Raw genomic sequence first — 23,714 nt, 5'->3', positions numbered from 1 at the left:
CCTCCCCATTCTTATCCCGAAGGTCTTCTTTAGGCGGGTCAACAGGAGCATAACGGGGTTTGTGTGGGCGCGAGGGACTCCGAGGGTGTTCCTGGAGCGGAGTAGGGATGGGGGGGCTGCCGTTGCCCAACCTCTGTGGGTACTACTGGGCCGCCAATGCGGCGATGGTGCGCAAGTGGATGATGGAGGGGGAGGGGGCGGCATGGGAGAGGCTGGAGATGGCGTCTTGAGAGGGTGCGAGTCTGGAGGCGCTGGCAACGGCGCCGCTGCCGCTCCCTCCAATGAGGTATACCACGAACCCGGTGGTGGCGGCTGCCCTCAAAATTTGGGGGCAATGGAGGCGGCACAGGGGGGGAAGTGGGGGCCTCGGTGTGGACCCCGATACGGGGGAACCACCGGTTTGCCCCAGGGAGAATAGATGGGGGTTTTTTGGGGTGGCACAGGGCAGGGATAAGAAGGTTGGGGGACCTGTTTGTGGATGGGAAGTTCACGAGCCTGGGTGAGCTGGAGGAGAAGTACGGGCTCCCCCCGGGAAATGCCTTTAGGTATCTACAGGTAAGGGCGTTTGCCAGGCGGCAAGAGGTGGAATTCCCGCTGCTGCCACCACGTACTGTACAGGACAGGGTGCTCTCGGGGGCGTGGGTTGGAGAGGTGAAGAACTCGGCAACATACTAGGTGATGCAGGAGGAGGAGGAGGCCTCGGTAGACAGACAAGTAGCATACCAAATACTGCACCCAAGAATACCTAAGAATACATTGATACAGACTGTTTTTTAAAATAAATTTAGAGTACCCAATTCATTTTTTCCAATTAAGGGGCAATTTAGCGTGTTCAATCCACCTACCTTGCACATCTTTGGGTTGTGGGGGCAAAACCCACGCAAACACGAGGAGAATGTGCAAACTCCACACGGACAGTGACCCAGAGCCGGGATCGAACCTGGCACCTCGGCGCCATGAGACTGCAGTGCTACCACTGCGCCAGTGTGCTGCCCCAGACTGTTAATTTTAACTGTGGACAAACATTTTGAACAAGTAACAAGCAGCAAAGTATAAAGCAAGTATGAAAGATGAGATTAAGGATACAAAAATGTCTGGTGCTTTGCCCCTGACTCAGGACTGGAATGTGTCCTCCAATAATCTCTGCCACATATCCCAGTGGGGCATTTGGGGTCAGGGAGAGGGTTCCTCTCCATAAATACTTTGTTAGTTAGGATACTATTTTCCAGGGACATTAGGTTCAAGGGATCGTGCGCGGGGGAGGGGTGGGGTACAAAATATGGGGCTAGACTGTCTTCTGCTTTTGTAATCCCATTATAGAAAGGACAATAAAGCCATTGATCATCCAGGATTCTCTTGCTCATGTATTTGCTTTGTTTGGCCCCTTGTTCCGCACTGTAACTAATCACTGTTTGTCAATGTACCATTGTCAATGTTCTCTGTTGATTATTTTGTCTACTATGTACGTACTGTGTAAGCTCTCTCGGCCGCAGAAAAATACTTTTCACTGTACTTCGGTACATGTGACAATAAATCAAATCAATCAATCAATGATGGCATGGTTGGAAACTATAATTGCGAAGAGACACTTCACACATTGGAATAATTTCCACTGCAGTAACTTAAAATGGTCTACAAGACGGTTTAGGAGTAATACCTTTAGCAGAAAAACATTAAAACATGGGTGCCTTTCCACGGGCAGTGGATAAGTCAAAGGCCTTAACTCAATTCTGTCTTAAATATGCAATGATAAAGTTGAGAAAGATACAAGACTGTGGGGAGAGAGCAATACATTGAAGATTAGACTCTATAGATTTCTCCAGTTAAAAGCTAGCAGAGGCAAAACATTGCCATGTATTACAATATTTTCTGGTATATCTTATTTGGTATATTCTGGTACAGTTGACAAGGGAATCAAGCTTTCACATTAATACCATCCAACTCCCTCACAAACCAAAGAGACATAGTAACTTTAAACTTTTAATTCCAGCATGTAGGACTTGCGATATTCAACATCATAACATTCTAATTGTGTTGTACCTGTAGCAGCTCTTCATTTATTCATTCATGGGATGTGGACGTCGCTGACTAGACAAGCATTTACTGCCCATCCATCCCTAATTGCTCTTCAGAAAGAATTAAAGGAGAAGTAAGTTCAATTACCTGGATTCTACAGGGAGCACGCAACCTGCGGGTTTTACAGGAAATGCCAGTTTAGCAGCTCTGCATGCTCCAGACTACCCATGTGCAGCATCACAAGGGAACTAGTGGTGTAACAAATTATCAGAAAAACAGAAAAAACTACTCCAGCTCCCTGAAAGTAGCAGATGAATTTACTGGGAAACAGATGGTTTTGGGAAGCAGAGCAATTAGATATTAATTATTGTAACTAGAAATTACGTCACCCACTGTACATACATTGCTTTTCTATATTGGCATTGGAAAATAGAGTGGAAAAAATTACAAGCAGCTGTGTTTATATTAAAACTACTCAAGATGAAAGAACCTTCAAAATTTAACAATGTATGAATATGTTTGTCTGTAACTAACAGTCCTTCACAAAAAAAAGTCACTTGGTAGTAAAAATTTAGTATTGCTGAAAATATTCTGTCAAAGCTTTTTGCCTTGCTTTCATCAGGAAGGATTTCCAACACCACCAAATTTCAAAGAGAATAAAAATGTATACTGCATGAGAAAATGGTACTTTGGTTAGCAAATGCATTTTGATTGGTTGAGGCGTTGCCATAAAGAATGTACCAAGGAACAGTTATCCCCTAAAGCTTTTGTTTAACCTCACACGAGTCAAGTCAACTCCGATTGGTAGAGGCATTGCAAAAGCGAATGCACCAAAGAACAATTGTCCCCAAAGCTTCTGTTCAGTTAAAAAAAACGCAATGCCTGGCCATGTTCTACATAGAACATAGAACATAGAACAATACAGCGCAGTACAGGCCCTTCGGCCCACGATGTTGCACCGAAACAAAAGCCATCTAACCTACACTATGCCATTATCATCCATATGTTTATCCAATAAACTTTTAAATGCCCTCAATGTTGGAGAAAGACAACATTGTCTTTCTGTTTGCATAGTACATGACCCTGCATATGAATATATGTTGCTTCTGGCACACATAAATGAGCTATATTGTGAGCTCGATTGAATCTTAAATTGGTTATTCGTATAATTCTTAGCTTAGTCACGGAATCACATCTAATGTTGGGCACAATGTTCTGCACTTTTCAACCACAGGCTGATTGGATACCATAAGTACTCCCTCCGCCTTTTGCAAACAGCCGTAGGAACATGCTATTTGCCCAGTTCCACCAGGCATTGGGATGGATGGCCTACATAGCTGGGGTCACACCGGCACTGAAATTCATACACCACATTGCTCATTTGTGGTTGCCTTTTTAGTTTGATAGCAGCACCCTGTTAAGGCGGCACAGTGTATAGTAGTGCTGCCTCACAGCTCCAGGGACCCGGGTTCAATTCCGACCTTGGGGACTGCCTGTGCGGAGTTTGCAATTGCTCTCCGTATCTGTATGGCTTTCCTCCGGGTGCTGCGTTTTCCTCCCACAATCGAAAGATGTGTGGGTTAGGCGGATTGGCCATAATAAATTGACCCTTAGTGTCCAAAAGGTTAGGTGGGGTTGCTGGGTTACAGGAATAGGGTAGAGGCATTGGCTTAAGTAGGGTGGTCTTGCAAGGGCTGGTGCAGACTCGATTGGCCGGATGGCCTCCTTCTGCACTGTAGATTCTATGATTCTATGAGTAGAGTATGCCACTCCTATTGCTACTTCATAGAATTTACAGTGCAGAAGGAGACCATTCGGCCCATCGAGTCTGCACCAGCCATTGGAAAGAGCAGGCTACATAAGCCCACCCTATCCCCGTAACCCAGTAACCCCGACCTAACCTTTTTGGACACGAAGGGCAATTTATCATGGCCAATTCACCTAACCTGCACATCGTTGGACTGTGGGAGGAAACTAGAGCGCCTGGAGGAAACCCACGCAGACACGGGGAGAACGTGCAGACTCCGCACAGACAATGATCCAAGCCGGGAATTCAACCTGGGACCCTGGAGCTGTGAAACAACTGTCCTAACCACTGTGCTACCGTGCTTCCCTATTACATCGTAACAACATAAAACAGTATGAAGCATAAAAACATTAGAGTACATTACTATTGAGTTTCATCATTGCTGTTCTGATAGACTAAAGCAGAAAAACAGAGAAAGCTGTTGATATTAAATATTACACTAATGTAAAAAGAATCCCAACTCCACCATTCTTGATAACCTCTTTCCACAGCGTTGTGTGATCTCATTCCACATTAGTGTTGCAGCTGTTATTTTAGAGAAGGAGCTATTTACAACATATCAAAGTATTGTACATCAAGTACATATTTCAAGATTAATTTTATTATGCATTCTTCTCATGAATCACATTTTCAGTTTTGTGGTCACATTTAAGCACATTTAGCATAAATACCAGCTTTGATTTTGGAGCAGTTTTACACATTGTTACAATACCCTGGACTAGTACACGGTCACTTCCTGCCCCACTTGACCCAGAGTCACAACACAAGTGGATTAACCAATAATTCTTAGAAAAATACCCAAAGTCTTTGGCCCTTGCCTGCCCAATAATACAGTTGTAAGTTTAAACACAATTGCTGCTTATTTATAACAAGACTATAATGGAATATGCAACAAAACAACTCGTTAACTATTATCTAATTCCCCACTTTAACTTGTTCCCCACACTCTACACAAACACAAGACAGGCAAACAGAGAGGGGAAGAAAGGGATAAGGAACACATGAGAATAAGAGTCTTTGTTTCAAATGGGTGTTGCCAGCACCTTACTCCACTTCAGACTTTTTTTCAGTTCAAGATTTTTACTGTAGATTCATTCAGACCGCTGTAGTTTTAGGAATACAGCACTCACAGACTTTCTAGTCAGAATGAGTGAGTTCTGATCTTTGCTTGCAGCCTGTAATGGTTTTCCTGTAGATTCATTCATTCAGGTTCTCTGCAACTTCAGGAATACAGCACTCCGCCTTTCTGGAGAGGGAGAGAAAAGCTGGTCCTGGTCTTTCTGTGCCTAGAACTCAACTGCTTCCTCAGGTCTCTGAGAACCAGTCCGCTGGGATAGGATCCAATCACTACTTGTTGCCGGGTTCTTTCCTGTAACTTCTCCCTCATTCTCTCTGCTGCTTGACTTAAAGGTCCATGTCCATTAATCACCCATAGATCAAAAATAATAACAGCAAAATAAAAGAAAGGAGAAGTAAGAGAATAAACAGGAAGGATCCTTACAACATATACTCTACATCCTTCTATCGACACAATTTCTAATCCTCTCACAAGTAACAGCTGAATTACTATGGTTTGATCATCTCCATGTCCTTTAAAAGGTCAATAAAAATATAATTCCTTTCAATATTCCACATGTCCCAAGTCCAAGCAACAGCCATCACTTCTTACTTTCCATGGCTCCACACACCATCTTTATAAGTTTCATTATTACTTGACCTCTAATTAATGCCTACAACAATTCCATTGCTTGTGCATTTAAGGAAGTGGATTTTCTCTGCATAACAAATACTTATTCTTCCTTCAACAACTCCCAAGATTTCAATAATGCTGCCATATCGTATTCCTTCCCCTAAGCTTCATTATGTTGAAACTGAAACGGAACATTTTCCACTTCAATTTAGGACCTAAAATTATGTAACTTAACTCCTGCAATATTTCCTTCCTCCTACAATCTTCAAGCTTTGAAAGCCAAAGCTTCCCTTCATTTAATTGCTGCTTACTAATTTATCTCATCATCTTTCATTTTCTTCAAACTTGGTGGCATCCTCCATGTGAGTCTTGGCCCTTACCCCTGGTTGCATCCAATATTATATTTCCCCAGTACAATGTGGCACACTGTATCCACTGCTATGTTTGTAATCATGTAATTCCTCCCTCATTTAATTTTCTTTCTGTCAATATCAATACTGGCCTGCAACACTGTCAGGAAACGAGGTAACAGGAGGTTTTACAAGTACAATGAGCTATGTGAGATACGACAAAACAGTAGGAGAAAATTACTGTTTAAAACTAAAGTGGTATTTAACATTGTGGTCGTGAATTCATAAAACCACTAAACTGCTCCTGAATTAGAAGTTAAACCTGTCCATAATTCAGCAAATATTGGATATCTTATGAAGGCCTAGTATAGGATGTGAAAAAAATTAACCCATTTGAGTGCAGTGTAGGAATTTTTCTGAATCTAGAAAGGCAGAGGTGTTTTCATCTCCCCCTGACTGCCAGGCTGGGACACTAAAGATAATGGCCCTTAAAAATCATGGGCGCTCCAGCAGTCAGGGGGCTGGGGGGTGACTATGGTGGGTGGGAGCACGTAAGAGGGTGAGTGAGAGCTATGAGTGAATGACCACCAGAGAGAAGGAAAGATCCCCTGAGAGGGAAAGAGTACTCCCCCTGTCACCGTGCCCGCCCCCTCAATCAGCAAGAGAGTTGGGGGGGGGAACATATCTCCCCGGCCCACCCACCTATAGCTAGATATTCACATTCTGTCTTGGTATTGAGTCTTCTAACAAAAGCACTGCTACTGTAGCCAACTAAAAGATGATCAGTTGATATATCTGGCTCGTAACGGGTTTGAAAATGACTTGCATAGTAGAAAGAGCTATAAACCTAAATCTTGAATTGTAACTATATTTCACTAATAATTTACTTTACTAGTTTATTGCCTATCTAATGAATAAAAGGTTAACTTTAATACTAAGAATTGCAAACAAGAAAAGAGTTAAACAACAATTGGAATTTTTTTTACTTAAAAGCATTTCCTTAAGTAACCATAATTGTTCCTCATACAAGACATTACTCGTAGCAGATGAGTGAATTATACAATGCATTACTTTTCTACCACACAATTGTACTTATTCGGCCAAGTTCCTTTCCCTTTTACTAGACAGCACGTTCATTTAAAATGCAGGAAGAGCAGGTCAACCACTTACTAATATTAAACAATTTAAGATGACCTAACCCTATCCACAGTACTGCAAGAATTTCCTCTCTGTTCAGGTCTGCAACCTGCTTAAATAGTAAAAACAGTTAACAATCAGGGAGGTCTCAGTCAATCATGTGAGTTTGCATGTCAGAAACTTATTGCACAATTCTGGGTATGGATATGGCATTAAGGAGGGTCAAACAAGCAATTATAATTATGTAAAATTCTGAATTAATGAGGCCTTAGAGGAAAAGCCATTATCAGAAACAGGAAAAATTAAGCCTCTGTTCATGTTCACATACTACATGAATCTTTCCATTTCACTTAAAATCGTGTACATTCATTGCTAAACATTTCACCTCTCTTTAAATATTGGATTTGTGGTTGTAATGAAATGGATTTGTGGCTGTTAATGCCATCAAAATCTCTTTCCCTTAGAACCAGCAAGGTCTTATTCTAAATCAGGAAAAATTCCAGCCGTATTAAAAAAGATTAACAATACTCACTATATTGGTGGAATTACTATCCACTGCTCCTAGTGTTCACATGATTGATGGGCCTAAAGAGACAAATGAGACATTGCATTACACAGGTTACTGAATAGATATTTACAGACGCAATTGTCAGCGAAGAGGAATTTTGAAAGCCAGGGCCCTTTACTATCAATGCTAAGAAAATATATTATGATCTTGAGGTACCTTGCACAGATCCAATGTAGATGTATCAAATCAACTGCACGTTGGCATTTAAATATATATCTTTGGCACTTAATGCGACTGACCAGGAGCAGCATACTTGACCTTTGTTAAATTTGCAGAATGCTACTTAATTGATCCAATTAAGGATTTTGTCGGTGATGTAAAAATGTTCAGACATTTAAAGGTTTATTAGTTCAGCTAAGGTAACAGCAATTTTGAGCTCTAATTCAGATACATTTTTACCATCCTCCATCCATCTCACGTTAATCACTTTTCAGTTGTGATTTCCATTTCCTTCCTGCATTGATCATCATTTAATCTTGCTATTAATCAATATGACAATGAAAGCTTCAGGCAACTGTGCCTTTAACTTCTAAAATCATCAAAGCTGACTAGTTCTCCAGTGTACAGTTCAATTGACAGCTGGACAATAATGTTCAACTTCTCTGTTAAAGTCACAACTAAAATTCAGCATAATGCAAGCAAATGCAACTTTATTAAAAACATCACTTGTGAATTACACAATTACAATGCTCAGTAAACTGAAATATAACAAACATAATTTACACAGGAATTAAAATGTTTTAAAAGTTTGAAAACTATTAAGTCATTGCACTTGGTAAAACTGATGCTTAAAAAAGCCATCCAAAACAATTTTAATGATGCCATTTCTTCAGGAATCATTTTTTAAACTTGTTGTAGGATACCACCAACACAGCTAATCTATCTCCACTTGTTGACTCTGGATTAGATGGTGTGCTTATTACATATGTTCCCGGATAGAACAGTTTCTAGAAAAGAGGATCAGGCTGCTTATAGACACAACAACACAGCCGCAGTGACTTCAACTATTGATGTTTCTCAACATAGGTGAATCTGACAGTAGCACCTAATTGTTGTTACACTTTGCAGGGGGAATTGGGAGTTTGAGTGTTAATTTGATGTTTCACACCATTCACACGAGCAATTCAAAAGAAGGATTTGTCACTTTTTTTAAAGAAAACCAGAGTAAAATATACATGATCATCTCTAGAATGAACTTTTTAAAGGCATAAATAGGCTCATGATCACAAAATGTTCTACAAATTATTTGATTCGTGTCAAAGAAAATTGTGGAAATGGATGCAAAACAGTTCTCATGTGCTCTCATTTACAAGGAACCATCAAACAAAAAAGGGAATATACTGTCTAATTACCAGAAATGGTCGGCAATTAAAAGGAGCCCTCATCACTCCTTCACCTATATTCCAAAACAGGTGATAAGCTTCTGTGCAAATCTAGAACAGGACTGGCAACTTTTCACATGAACCAAGGGGCCTTTAGGGTTTCAGATGGATTGTCTGACAGTCTTCATAGCTATCTCAGTAGATCAGATTGCATGACTTGATTTGTTATGCCAAATTATCAATCAGGTTTTCTTTTTAAAAATAAATAATGTTTAAATCACTTTTGCAGAGACTAAAAATTTGCACAATAATTAAAAACCTTTTTAAAGTCAAATATGATGACCTAATCACAAAGCGTTAAGTAGTATGTTTCAGCTTCATCATTACAGAAAGATAAGTTCTAATGACTGGGATACTTTAGCTCAATCATAATTGCTATTCGGCAAGCACTACAGACGGTATAAAAAAGCAGCACATTAGTTCATATTATTAAACTGATTCAATTTTAAAAGGGACGGAGGAACTTGAGACAGCCAGGATTGTGCGTACAAATTTTTATTTTACTGTATAACAAATTCAATTATGTATGAAAATATAATCAAATGAAATAAGCAAGTGATTATTGGAGGGCTTTGGGGGAGGAGGGGAAGGAGAGAGAACTATTCAATTTGGTCTTTACCCAATCTTAAGAGAAGCAGGGTAAACTCAGGCAGGATTTGATATGGGGCCCAATTCTCCCATCGGGAGTCTAAGTGCCGACGCCGGAGTGAAAACCGGAGTGTTTCACTCCGGAGTCGGAGCCCGCTCCCAGCCACCTATTCTCCCGCCCCCGGGGGGCTAGGAGCGGCATCGCGTAAATGACGTGGCCGGTGCCGCGTAACTGGTGTCACCCGTGCATGCGCGGGTTGGCCAGCGCCAATCCACGCATGTGTGGTTGCCGTCCTCCCCGAGGCCGCCCCGCAAGACGATGTCGGATGGATCTTGCGGGGCGGCGGAACAAAGGAGGTCCTCCTTCAGAGAGGTGGGCACCGATCGCGGGCCAGACCCCATTTGAGGCCCCGCCCGGTGCAGGAACACCCCCCCCCCCCCCCCAGCGTTCCCATGCTGTTCCCACCGGCAGCGACCAGGGGCATCATTCTCCGAACCCCCGGCGGATCGGAGAATGGCCGTTGGCCGCCGTGAATCCCGCCCCCGTCCAAGTCTCCGGTACCGGAGATTGGGCGGGGGCGGGAATCAGGCCACGCCGGTTGGCGGGACCCCCCGCTCAATTCTCCGGCCCGGATGGGCCGAAGTCCCGCCCAGAAATTGCCTGTCCCGCCGGCGAAAATCAAAGCTGGTATTTACCGGCGGGACCAGGCGGCGTGGGCGGGCTCCGGGGTCCTGGGGGGGGCGCGGGGCAATCTGACCCCGGGAAGTGCCCCCACGTTGGCCTGGCCCGCGATCGGGGCCCACCGATCCGCGGGCGGGCCTGTGCCGTGGGGGCACTCTTTCCCTTCCGCCTCCGCCACGGCCTCCACCATGGCGGAGGCAGAAGAGACTCTCCCCACTGCGCATGCGCGGGAAACTGTCGGCGGCCGCAGACGCTCCCGCGCATGCGCCGCATTTCCGCGCCAGCTGGCGGGGCAACAAACGCCATTTCCGCCAGCTGGCGGAGCGGAAATCCCTCCGGCGCCGGCCTAGCCCCTCAATGTTGGGGCTCGGCCCCTAAAGATGGTGAGCATTCCGCACCTTTGGGCCGGCGCGATGCCCGTCTGATTGGCGCCGTTTTTGGCACCAGTCAGCGGACATCGCGCCGTTGGGGGAGAATTTCGCCTCAGGTGTGGACGGCACCGGTGAGAACCCGTCATATTGGGCAGGCTGCTCGGCCCATCCGGGCCGGAGAATCGCCGCTTGCCTGTTACAAACGGCGAGCGGCGATTCTCCCAGCGGCCCACTGTGATTCTCGCTGCGCCGGTTTGGGGAGGTGGGAGAATCGCGTGCGGGCGTCGGGGCAGCCTGGCAGGACACGCGCGGCACGCCGGCGATTCTCCCACCTGGGGGGGGTGGGGGGGGGAATTACGCCCCATGGTGTCCAAAATCATGAAAAGCTTTGGTAGAGTAAATAAAGAGAAACTATTTCCAGAGGCAGACAGGTCAGAAACCAGAGAAAGATTTACAGTAACAGGGTGAAGAACCAGTGGTGGCATGGTGGAAGCAGATTTAATGGTAACCTTTATAAGGGACTGGATAAACACTTGAAGGTGAAAGAGTTGCAGATCTGTGGGGAAAGAGTTGGGGAATGGCACTGATTAGAAAGTTCTTTGAAAAAGGCAGCACAGGCATAATGGGACAAATAACCTCCTTCCCTGCTGTATTACTGGATTGACTTTCTATCAAGCTACATCCTCCCTAATGTTTGGTTGGTCTGCCATTCTAAAAACACTCTGCCATTCCTATATCCGTCACCTTAAATGGTCTTTGGATATTGACATGGACTTATACCCGTCATCGGGTCTAATCACTGTTGGAAGCACAATTTGTAATATCACAAGTGCCTCCTTAAAATAATTAATAAAAGTTGTGAACTCAGAATGTTGTGGCAAGGAGCTTAAAGGACTCTCTGGTGAATCTATTCCCAAGCATGGCAAAATGCAGTCATTCATAATTCCGAAGTATACAAGACACCAGTCCGGTATCTCCAACAGAGTGTCCGCATTTCAAATTTGTTTCTGCACTTGGGTGAATGCAGACAGGTATTTGGATTTTTGTGCAACAGGTGTACACCCTGCACAATGCAGGACTGTTTTGTCATACCTCATCCCATTATTGCCATTTAGTTTATTTTAGCATTATATATATATTTTTAAGCTTCCAGAGTTTCAATTTCTTTGGTTACTTCAATATGCTCTCCGTATTAGGACAGCAAGCATATTCTTGGTGCACAGGCAAAGCCCAATCAACAGTCTGAATAAATTAGAAAATTTACCTAAATGTCTAATGAAGTGGACATCAAAATTCAAATTACTTGGGTGGAATTTTTTTACACTTCCTTCCGCCAAATTAAACAACGATGCAAGTACATTTAGGAAACTGCATGTCAAATTCCTTACGATAAAAGACATTCAATGCACTTGTAGAAGAAGCTAATGACACTGAATCCCAGAAGGTAGCTATAGCTGACCAAATTTATAACAGTAGCCCAGAATTCATTAAAAAGCAATTATGAAAGCACAACTAACTGATTAACAGAAACAAACAGTAGAGAATCATTCATAGTAAACAGAGATGCTGGTGAACAAGGTAATAGAAAGTGACTTCACTTCTGGTATTACCTTCCTCCTTAACAGTAAATCAGATTAGCATTCACAATAGTGGAAACAGAGCTGATAATTTAATTCACTGTTACTGAGATGCATAGGTTTAATTCTATACTCGTCACCAACTAATTTAAAGCCCCTTCAACCTCCTTGACACCCTTATTTAGACCCTCATTTGTATCTGTATACCTTTGAAAGGGTTCAATGCATCAATGTTGCGTCATACATTTAGAAGAATATTGATTGCATGATATTTTTCAACATAATCCCAGTAACCTATACAAGATTAATGTAATCTGTTTCAGTTAGGCATATTTCCTTGAAACGTTTCACACAATTCAATTAGTCTTGCTGATAATGGCTTCATATTCATTGAAAGTTTTTTTTAATAAGGATGAATTCAATATCTCTCTCCCTGGGCGAAATTCTCCCCCAATGGCGCGATGTCCGCCGACTGGCGCCAAAAACGGGGGGTCCCGCCAACCGGCGCGGCCCGATTCCCGGTACCGGAGACTTCGGCGGGGGCGGGGGCGGGATTCACGGCGGCCAACGGCCATTCTCCGACCCGGCGGGGGGTCGGAGAATGACGCCCCCTGTTTTTGGTCAGCCTTCAAACATTCATAAGTTTCACAGTTCAAAATGAATTACTTTAAAATTGTCTATGTTGTGGCAAGGAGCTTAAAGGACTCTCTGGTGAATCTATTCCCAAGCATGGCAAAATGCAGTCATTCATAATTCCGAGCGTCCGCATTTCAAATTTGTTTCTGCACTTGGATGAGTGCAGAACATGTATTTGGATTTTTGTGCAGCAATGCAGGACTGTTTTGTGAAACCTCATCCCATTATTGCCATTTAGTTTATGCTTGCATTATATATATTTTTTAAGCTTCAAGAGTTTCAATTTATTTGGTTACTTCAATATGCTCTCCTTATTAGGACAGCAAGCATGTTCTTGGTGTACATGCAAAGCCCAATCAACAGTCTGAATAAATTAGAAAATTTACCTACATTAAAAACACATCTGCCATTCCTATATCCGTCACCTTAAATGGTCTTTGGATACTAACAAATGGGCTTATACCCGTCATCGGGTCTAATCACTGTTGGAAGCACATTTTGTAATATCACAAGTGCTTCCTTCAAATAGTTAATAAAGATTGTGAACTCAGAACTCAATGAGTGATTATGCCACAGGCAACAATTCTGCATTGATGACTGCCTTGTGCTTCCAATTGTCAAATTTGTTTTCAATTCAGCCAGCTAACAGTTAATTTCACAGGTTTGTTATGAATAAGAAAACCCTCTTTATAATGGAATAGAAAGGCTTCCATTAAACGATGGTTGTACTTACAATTTGCATGTGTATTCTCTAGTATTTGGGAATACATTTAATTTCTGTACACACACAGTAAAGCAACATACATACCATGCCCCTCAATACCCAACACTAAATTTGAGGCTATCAGGGTTCAGTAAATCCAGGCTGTAACTTTAAAACAGATCATTTAATGGCATAAATTATTTGTTTGGGGAGGCACTGACCATCACCGAATGCAACACCTGTGCTTCAACATACCTGACACCTGTCACCTGAATTGGCAAATTCAGAAAGAAAAGTGAAGAAATTGTAATCATTCCCAACACACAAAATAAAACGATTGGGACATATTCATGGTTGCTCTTCGCCTTCCTGCACTAGTACATTTTTTCAACACAGTATTATTACAATAACACCTAATCCAACTCAATTCTAACATGCAATAATAGTTTTATGGCAAACTTATTAACTCATCCTACATGATTTGCTAAATGCAGGAGAAAATATTCTTTCTTCAAGGCTTGCTTTCATTTTAGAATGAAAATTGCAATCATGCCTATGCTCCTAATATACATTTTACCCCAACTTGCTTGTGTTAATAGTAATGTATAAATCAAATTGAAATTGGAAAAACCTGTGGTTTTACTTCAGGTTCCAGTGAGGTGGTCCAGTGCTCAAAGCTATTCCTGCTTTTTAACCATACTGAAGTACTTAGGACTCTCATAAAGACCTTAATTCATACAAAGTTTTGAAATGGGTCACTCAGTAATTAGCACACATGGCTCTGGCCAAAAAAATAAACTCTCCATTTACTTGTACAGATTGACAGTAAAAGAGCTTGCATCTGTTTAGTGGATAATTATGCCACACCTTTGTAGCCCCAATTCAGTATGGGTTATATTCAATGTGCTTCAAACAATTCACAAGACCTAAAAACAACTCTGGTTATTTTCCAAGTGTTGCACTTTAAAATGTAATTAAAAGGGCCAATTCTGCAACTCACTCTGGCACTATCAGCAAAAATACAGAAACCTATGCTAAAATATTCCAAAACAAAAATTTTAGACTGAGTATAGCATCCATTTCTAAATCATTTGGAAATTTTCCTGAGCTATCTTTTAGATTTACAGTTACAATATTGTCAATATAGGTCATGTGGCCAAAACAATTCGAACTACCCAGTTAGTTTGTTGGCAAATTTTGCAAATATAAATTGTTCAACAAGAAGGTTTTAGTCACAACTCTGAAATATCTATAAAAATGTTCTGGAAAAATCTTTATTGCACATATTTTTGGTATCAACAGAATATACATAAAACATTTCTACCTGTGCCAATTTAAAAACCGATATCCTCAGTTATCACAAAGATCAGGGGCGAAATTCTCCGGAAACGGCTCCGCATCTTTGGGGGCCGAGCCCCAACATCGAGGGGCTAGGTCGGCGCCGGACGAATTTCCGCCCCGCCAGCTGGCGGAAAAGGCCTTTGGTGCCCCGCCAGCTGGCACGGAAATGACATCTCCGGGCGACGCATGCACAGGAGCGTCAGCGGCCGCTGACGGCATTCCCGCGCATGCGCAGTGGAGAGAGTCTATTCCGCCTCCGCCATGGTGGAGACCGTGGCGGAGGCGGAAGGGAAAGAGTGCCCCCACGGCACAGGCCCGCCCGCCGATCGGTGGGCCCCGATCGCGGGCCAGGCCACCGTGGGGGCACCCCCCGGGGCCAGATCGGCCCGCCAGGCCCGCCTGCGCCGCCTTGTCCCGCCGGTAAGGTAGGTGGTTTAATTTACACCGGCGGGACAGGCATTGTAGCGGCGGGACTTCGGCCCATCCGGGCCGGAGAATCGAGCGGGGGGTCCCGCCAACCGGCGTGGCGCGATACCCGCCTCCGCCGAATATCCAGTGGTGGAGACTTCGGCAACCGGCGGGGGCGGGATTCACGCCAGCCCCCGGCGATTCTCCGACCCGGCGGGGGGGGGGGTCGGAGAATCTCGCCCCAGATGCAACAAAAATTGAACAAAATACCTTTGAAAGGTTTGTGACTGAAAAATCAGTCACAATATAGTTTTTCTCTTTACCTTCAATGCAATACGCTAAAAAGATAAAAGGCCATTATTATCTCTCATGTTTATGTACAGTATTGATTATCCCACCCCACCTCACACCCTTGCAGCTGTGTACATTGCAGAATCTGTTTCAAGTGAGGTATCTCCATTTGTTAGTTATCCGTCCACTGACTGATACTACCTGGCCAACTTCAAACATTAGAGATAGCAGTAGACTGCTGACAACCATACAACAAAGCTCCGTCTTGAATCACCGCTTTCAGGAGAGTAAGGAAGACAAGAGAGAGATGGGGAAGAGCCATGCACAATGTATATTCATTCCTTAGTTCTTAAATTAATATAATAATTACCTTCAATGTTCCTATTCTCAGTTTCTTCTATCCTGGGTGGCAGAGGCTGGGTGAAGAGGGAAAGGAAAGTCTTCTTTGCTTTCCTAACTTTTCCACTCTGTAGTAATTCGTCCTTAGTCTACCACAGGGGAAGACATTAGCTATTTGGTATCTGGTGGGTGGTTCAGTCTATTCTATTTCTAAGTCTTAAAAAGTACATAAACTGGTGGTGAGGTTAATAAATACATTTAAAAGGGAAAATAATTAACTAAATTAAATAATTAAGTCATAAATTAAAACACATTAAGGATGGCAAGACGGTTCACGTGTCACGGCTGCAGCATTCGAGAGCTCCCGGATTCCATTGTGATTGTCTTGCGGCTGAAGGAGCTTCAGCTCAGAGTCAATGGGCTGCAGACACTGCAATGTATCAGGGAGCGGGAAAGCTACATGACACATTTTACCAGGAGGCAGCCACAACACTTGGATAGGGTCTTCAGATTTGGTCAATGGTAGAAAAGTGCGACTGCTAGTGAGGCAGATAAGGGGACCCAGGGGGCAGGAGTGCAAGAGCTCAGCCTTTGCAATTGTCTGACAGGTTTGGGTTTTTTTCAGATTGTTCTAATATGAGTGGGGGCTGCAGGGTGGATGAGATGACTGGCAATGGTACTGTGGTACAGAAAGTCATTCAAATGGCGGGGGGGGGGGGGGGGGGGGGGGGAGCAATAAGGAATGTGGTGGTAGTAGGGGACAGTATAGTGCAGAGAATTAACACTGTTCCCTGCGGCAAAGAGCGAGAATCCAAAATGCTCTGACGCCTGCCCAGTGCCACAGTTCGGGATATTTGCTCAGCGCTGGAGAGGAACTTTACAGTGGGAGGAGGAGAATCGAGTCGTCATGGTGCATGCAGGTACCAATGACATAGGCATGGTGAGGAAAGTCGTTCAACATAGTCAATATGAGGAATCGGGCACCAAATTAAGAAGCAGAATCTAAAAGGATCTCTGGATTCTTACTTGTACCATGTGCAAATTGGCACAGGATACATAAAATTAGCGAGATTAATGCTTGGCTCGAAGACCGGTGTGGGTGTACTGTGTTCTGGTTTGTGCGGCACTGGCACCAGTATTGGCAAAAGTGGGATCTACACTGTTGGGCTAGTTTACACCAGAACCATGCTGGGACCAGTGTTCTTGCAAGCCACATAACTAGGGAAGTAGAAAGGGTTTTAAACTGAAAAGTGGGGGCCAGAAATCAAATTTATGAGATGCTCATAGAGTCATACAGCACAGAAAAGGCCCTTCGGCCCATTGGTCATGCTCCGGTCAAAAACAACCATCAAACCATTCTAATCCCATTTTCCAGCACTTGGTCCATAGCCTTCTTTGCCCTGGGATTGCAAGTGCACATCTAAATACTTCTTAAATGTTGAGGGTCTCTGCCTCCACCACCCTTTCAGAGTTTGGAATTCCAAGCTCCCACCAGCCTCTGGGTAAAAAACTTTTTCCTCACATCCCGTCTAAACCTCCTGCCCCTTACCTTAAATCTACGTCCCCGGTATTGACTCATCCACCAAGGGGAACAGTTTGTTCCTATCTACTCTATATATGCCCCTCATGATTTTACGCATCTCAATACTGTCCCCCCTCAGTCTCCTCCGCTCCAATGTAAACAATCCAAGTATATCCAATATTTCTTCATAACTAAAACTCTCCAGCCCAGGCAACATCCTGGTAAATCTTCTTTGCACCCTTCCCAGTGCTATCACATCCCTCCTATAATGTGGACTTTCCACAATACTCTAGCTGTGGCCCAACCAACGTTTTATACAATTCCAGCATGTCCTCCATGCTCTTAAACTCTATGCCTTGGCTAATAACGGCAAGTATACCATATGCCTTCTTAACCACTGTATCCACCTGCTCTGCTATCTTACGGGACCAGCGAACATGCGCACCAAGATTGCTCTGATCCTCGGTGCTTTCCAGGATTCTGCCATTTATCATGCCTTCCCTTGACTTGTTTGTCCTGCCCAAGAGCATCACCTCCAACGTATCCAAATCGAATTCCATTTGCCATTATTAGTCCATCTGACCAGCCCGTCTATATCCTCCTGTAATCGAAGGCCATCCTCCTCACTATTTACCACCCCACCAATTTTGTATCATCTATAAACTTACTGATCAACCCTCCTACATTCATATCTAAATCGTTTATATAAACCACATCCCTCTCCATTGTGCTCATACTAAGTTCAGGAAGCCAGGATGTAAAAGTGGTTTCAGTAGAGATGAGAAATGTTAACGGCAAGAAGTCACTTGTGGGAGTGATCTCCAAGGGGTACCATACGGTAGTATTTTTTTTATTCATTCAGGGGATGTGGTCGTCGATGGCTGGGCCAGCATTTATTGCCCATCCCTGAGGGCATTTAAAAGTCAACCACAGTCACATGTAGGCCAGGCCAGATAAGGACGACAAATTCCCTTCCCTAAAGGACATTAGTGAACCAGGTGGGTTTTTACAACAATCAAAAATGGTTTCATGGTCATCTTTAGACTTTTAATTCTTTTAAATTAAATTCAAATTTCACCATCGACCATGGCAGGATTTGAACCCGGGTTGCCAGATAATGACTTTGGATCTCTGGATTACTAGTCCAGCGACAATACCACTATGCCACTACCTTCCCTAGGGACGGGCTATGAAGGAAGAAAAAAATGTGAGCTTGTCAGAAATGTATGGCGATAATCATGGGGAATTTTAGTCAACATATAGACTGGGAAAAGGCAGATGGGCAAAGGTAGCCAGCCTAGATGAGGAATTCATAGAATATTTTTGGACTAATTTCTGAGAATAGCATGTTCTGGAGCCAACCAGAGAGCAGAATACTGCACAACAGAATAGGACTAATTAATGACCTCAGAGTGAAGGCACCCATAGGTAGCAGCGATCATATATGATTAAATTTTAAATTCAGTTTGAGGAAGAGTAATAATAATAATAATAATTGCTTATTGTCACAAGTAGGCTTCAATGAAGTTACTGTGAACAGCCCCTAGTCGCCACATTCCAGCGCCTGTTCGGGGAGGCCGGTACGGGAACTGAACCTGCGCTGCTGGACTTGTTCTGCATTACAAGCCAGCTATTTAGCCCACTGTGCTAAGCCAGCCCCAAGGTAAGTCCAAGACAAGTAGTTCAATCTTAAATAAGGGCAATTCAATCTTAAATAAGGGCAATTATGAGGACATGAAAGCAGAGCTAGCTGAAGTGAACTGGCAAATTAAGCTAAGGGATATGCAATTAGAGATGCAGTGACAAACACTGAGGGAGATACTTCAGAATGCACAGAATACATGCATTCCAACAAAAAGGAAAAACTCCAATGGGAGGACCCAACATCCGTGGTTAACTGAAAAGGTTAAAGGTATCGATGGTAGACATGGGGCGGGATTCTCCGACCCCCCGCCGGGTTGGAGAATCGCTGGGGGCTGGCGTGAATCCCGCCCCTGCCGGTTGCCGAATTCTCCGGCACCGGAAATTCGGCGGGTTGGGAATCGCGCCGCGCCGGTTGGTGGGCCACCCCCGGCGATTCTCCGGCCCGCGATGGGCCGAAGTCCCGCTGCTGGAATGCCTGTCCCGCCGGCGAGAATCAAACCACCTCTCTTACCAGCGGGACAAGGCGGTGCGGGCGGGCTCCGGGGTCTGGGGGGGGGGGGGGGCGCAGGGCAATCTGGCCCCCGGGGGTGCCCCCACGGTGGCCTGGCCCGCGATCGGGGCCCACCGATCCACGGGTGGGCCTGTGCCGTGGGGGCACTCTTTTCCTTCTGCCTTCGCCATGGTCTCCACTCTGGCGGAGGCAGAAGAGACCCCCTCCACTGCGCATGCGCGGGGATGCCGTGAGCGGCCGCTGACGCTCCCGCGCATGCGTCACACGGCAAGGTCATTTCCGCGCCAGCTGGCGGGGCACCAAAGGCCTTTACCGCCAGCTGGCGGGGCGGAAATCGGTCCGGCGCGGGCCTAGCCCCTCAAGGTGAGGGCTCAGCCCCTCAAGATGCGGAGAATTCCGCACCTTTGGGGCGGCGCAATGCCGGACTGATTTACGCCGTTTTTGCCGCCGGTCGGCGGACATCGCGCCGATTGCGGAGAATCCCGCCCATGATGTGGAGATTCCGGCGTTGGACTGGGGTGGGCACAGTAAGAAGTCTTACAATATCAGGTTAAAGTCCAACAGGTTTGTTTCAAATCACTGGCTTTCGGAATGCAGCTCCTTCATCAGTTGAATTCACTGTTGAATTCACCTGATGAAGGAGCTGCGCGCTGAAAGCTAGTGATTCGAAACAAATCTGTTGGACTTTAACCTGGTGTTGTAAGACTTCTTTCTGAAAATGTTAAAGGTAGTATCAAACTTAAAGACAAAGCATATAATTGTGCAAGGATGGGTGGCTGGTCAGAAGATTGAGCAGAATATTTTAAGAAAGAAAAGAAAGACGAAAAGATTAATAAGGAGTAAAAAAATTAATGTACGAGAGAAAGCTAGCTAGAAATAGAGGAAACAGTAAGATTTGCTACAGTTAAAAGAAAACAGAGCTAATAAAGTGAGTGTTGGCCCACAAGAAAGTGAGTCTGGAGAATTAATAATGGAAAATAAGGATATAGCAGATGAATAAAACAGGTATTTTGCTTCAGTCTTCGCTATAGATGATACAAATAAAATCCCAGAAATAGATGTAAATAGGAAATGGAAGAGAAAGGAGGAACTCGAAAAAAATTACAATCACCAGGTAAGTGGTACTGAGTAAATTGTTGGAGCGGAGAGCTGATAAGAACCCGGGTCCGGATGAATTTATTCCTGGTATCTGTGGCTAATAATAAGACATTTGATGCATTGGTTTTAATTTTCCAAAATTCTCGAGATTCGGCAGATGTTCCATTAGATTGGAAAATAGCAAATGTAACTCCTTGATTCAAAAGGAGAGAGACAGAAAACATGAAACTGCAGGCCAGTTAGTTTAACATTTGTCTTAGGAAAATTGTTAGAAATTATTCTTAAATACCTGGGGCGTCATTCTCCGACCCCCCGCCGGGTCAGAGAATGGCTGTTGGCCGCCGCGAATCCCGCCCCCACCCCCGCCAAAGTCTCCGGTACCGGAAATTGGGCGGGGGCGGGAATCGGGCCGCGCCGGTTGGCGGGACCCCCCGCTCAATTCTTCGGCCCGGACGGGCCGAAGTCTCGCCCAGAAATTGCCTGTCCCGCCGGCGTAAATCAAAGCTGGTATTTACCGGCGGGACCAGGCGGCGTGGGCGGGCTCTGGGGTCCTGGGGGGGGCGCGGGGCGATCTGACCCCGGGGGGTGCCCCCACGGTGGCCTGTCCCGCGATCGGGGCCCACCGATCCACAGGCGGGCCTGTGCCGTGGGGGCACTCTTTCCCTTCCGCCTCCGCCACGGCCTCCACCATGGCGGAGGCGGAAGAGACTCTCCCCACTGCGCATGCGCGGGAAACTGTCGGCGACCGCTGACGCTCCCGCGCATGCGCCACATTTCCGCTGGCGGAGCAACAAACGCCATTTCCGCCAGCTGGCGGGGCAACAAACGCCATTTCCGCCAGCTGGCGGGGCGGAAATCCCTCCGGCGCTGGCCTAGCCCCTCAATGTTGGGGCTCGGCCCCCAAAGATGCGGAGCATTCCGCACCTTTGGGCTGGCGCGATGCCCGTCTGATTGGCGCCGTTTTTGCCGCCAGTCGGCGGATATCGCGCCGTTGGGGGAGAATTTCGCCCCAGATAACAGGACACTTGGATAAATTCAAGGTAATCAGGCAGAGCCTGATTTAGAGAGAGGGAACTCATGGCTCGTAGCATCCTGGCTCCTCAGTATCAGATTTGGGGGTATCCCAAAAAGGTGCTGAGGAATTCCTTTCAGATGTTCCCAGGTAAGTTTACGTGGCAATTGTCCAGAAGCGCTAACTGCCCCCGGACAATTGCGCTGCACTGAGAATGATCCAACAAAGTGACTTAAATCGCTAACTTCAAATGGTCCTGCCAGTGTTATGCTAATAGTTGCTCTGAAAAAGTTTCATGAAATAAAAGCACTTCTAACTTCAGCGTAACTATTTTAAAGACCCAAACCAGGACCCACATGGGCCACACCCCCAACAGTCCTAAACCCTCAGGGGACTCCCTCCACCATCCTCGTCAGTCCTAAGCACTCTCTCCCACATGGTATTCCCCACCCCCTGACCCCCACCCTCGACCAGATCCAATTGTTCAACAAATTTATTGGAGTTCCTTGAAGAAGCAATATGTGGTAAGCAAAATGAAGGAAATTCCTTCTGAACATTTGGGGAAGGCCTCAGCACTTGTAAATATAATGTTCTAAATCTCCAAAATTCCCAAAAGGAACCCGAGGATCAAGATTTTTCCAATGGGATTGCTCGGATTCACTTGTAAATTTAAAAGTGGTTATTGTAAGGTACCTTGGGATGTTTCACCACATTAAAGGTGCTATATAAATACAGATTGTTGTCGTTATACTTCAAACCTGCTTTATCCAAAGCTTAATGTCCAGTGGGGTTACTTTTACCTTGCTCATATTGGCAGCACTATTAACGTGGAACGACTTTTGACGCTGTAAATGGTAAACTGATATTCAAATTGCATTCATTACTAGTACCTGCTTATTAATAAAGATCATGTGAAAGCCATCCTAGGGAGACGCAATCTGCTCTGCAAGAAGCATTGCAAGGAAAATAAATGCATTTCTGCCCCACCCAACCTATCTCCTTCATACAAGATCTTGCATTATTAGTGCATATGCATCGCACAAATTCAAGTTGTAGGAATTCCCACGTTAAGAATAATGATGCACTGGATTCAATACAATTTGGAAAAAGTGGAGATGACAGCTTCAAATTCCTAGACATGCACATCACCAAAAATCTATCCTGGTCCACCCACGTCGACGCTATAACCAAGAAAGCAGAACAGCGTCTATACCTCCTCAGGAAACTAAGGAAATTTGACATGTCCACATTGACTCTTATCAACTTTTACAGATGCACCATAGAAAGCATCCTATCTGGCTGCATCACAGCCTGGTATGGCAACTGCTCTCCCAAAGACTGCAAGAAACGTCAGAGAGTTGTGAACACCACTCAGTCCATCACACAAACCTGTTTCCCATCCACTGACTCTATCTACATCTCCCGCTGCCTTGGGAAAGCAGGCAGCATAATCAAAGACCCCTCTCACCCGGCTTACTCACTCTTCCAATTTCTTCCATCGGGCATGAGATACAAAAGTCTGAGAACATGCATGAACAGATTCAAAAACTGCTTCTTCCCCGCTGACACCAAACTCCTAAATGATCCTCTTATGAACTCTCTGTTTAATACTACACTCCTGTATGCAAGGGCACAGTAGCACAGTGGTTAGCACCAGGGTCCCAGGTTCGATTCCCGGCTTGGGTCACTGTCTGAGCAGAGTCTGCACGTTCTCCCTGTGTCTGTGTGGGTTTCCTCCGGGTGTTCCGGTTTCCTCCCACAAGTCCTAAAAAAGTGCTTGTTAGGTGAATTGGACATTCTGAATTCTCCCTCTGTGTACTCGAACAGGCACCGGAATGTGGTGACTAGGGCCTTTTCACAGTAACTTCATTGCAGTGTTAATGTAAGCCTACTTGTGACAATAATAAACATTATTATTCACCCGATGCCAGTGTATGTATTTACATTGTTTAACTTGCGTTGTCCTAGTGTGTATTTTCTTTTTATTTTATTTTATTTTCATGTACTAAATGATCTGCTTGAACTGCTTGCAGAAAAATAC

The 23,714-nt window shown here is 44.8% G+C and overlaps 1 protein-coding gene across 3 annotated transcripts in view; it reads right to left on the bottom strand.

The window, feature by feature from the left end:
• The window catches only part of ptpdc1a (protein tyrosine phosphatase domain containing 1a), a 284,748-nt gene that overhangs the window by 199,411 nt on the left and 61,623 nt on the right, over positions 1 to 23,714 (bottom strand). For all 3 annotated transcript variants that reach the window (XM_072472524.1, XM_072472523.1, XM_072472526.1), the window contains exon 2: positions 7,533 to 7,585. The gene's annotated coding sequence lies outside the window, so the exon portion shown is untranslated. The remainder of the gene's footprint in view (positions 1 to 7,532; positions 7,586 to 23,714) is intronic.

The sequence above is a fragment of the Scyliorhinus torazame genome, chromosome 13 (assembly GCF_047496885.1).
Source record: "Scyliorhinus torazame isolate Kashiwa2021f chromosome 13, sScyTor2.1, whole genome shotgun sequence".
Lineage (NCBI taxonomy): Eukaryota > Metazoa > Chordata > Chondrichthyes > Carcharhiniformes > Scyliorhinidae > Scyliorhinus > Scyliorhinus torazame.
Note: the sequence above shows the minus strand (reverse complement) of the source record. Positions and strands in the feature narration are given on the sequence as shown.